Raw genomic sequence first — 839 nt, 5'->3', positions numbered from 1 at the left:
AGCTTTTATGTGGTAGACACCATTAACCACATTGTTTTTCTGAGGAAACTGAGTACTGCAAGTTTAAGTTACTTCCCTGTGGTACCTTGATTGCACAGCTAGTTGGTATTGAAACTCAAGCTTTTATGTGGTAGACACCATTAACCACATTGTTTTTCTGAGGAAACTGAGTACTGCAATTTTAAGTTACTTCCCTGTGGTACCTTGATTGCACAGCTAGTTGGTATTGAAACTGACACTAGATCTTGAGACTCTACTGCAGAGTTGGGCTCTTAACCACCCTATTATATGTCTGACTCTGGAGGGATGGTATAGACTCTAAACCAGTGGTATTCACACTTTAACATGCATTAGAATCACCTGGAAGGCTGCCCCTCCACCTTCACAGTTTCCCATTTATTAGGTCTTGGTTGGGGCTTATAATTTGCATTTCTAGTAAGTTCCCAGGTGCTGCTGCTGGTCTGGGAACACAGTATGAGAACCACTGGCCTAAATCCTAACCCAGCCCTTTGGGACTTCATAGTCACGTGAGGGAGACCAGAAAAACAGATCAACATATATGGCTTTGATGATTTAAATGCCTGTCAGTTCAGCAATCCACAAGCTTTCTTATCACAGGGTCGTTTAGATTACTGTTAAATTATTGGTATTGGTGTTGAAGGCTAGGAGTTTAGACTGGAAAGAGAGTTCGTTTCTTTGATTTCTGGAGCATAGTTTATTTTTGACCTCATCTTTTTCCCCATCACTTAGAGATCATGAAGTTTAATAAAGCGGCCTTTAGGATCTTTCATTAGATGGAAACTAGAACCAGCCAAGGTGTAGTATCTTTACGAAAATGA

The sequence above is a fragment of the Galeopterus variegatus genome, unplaced genomic scaffold, assembly GCF_000696425.1.
Source record: "Galeopterus variegatus unplaced genomic scaffold, G_variegatus-3.0.2 Scaffold2858, whole genome shotgun sequence".
In the NCBI taxonomy this organism is placed as follows: Eukaryota; Metazoa; Chordata; class Mammalia; order Dermoptera; family Cynocephalidae; genus Galeopterus; species Galeopterus variegatus.
This window is presented reverse-complemented; position numbering follows the sequence as displayed.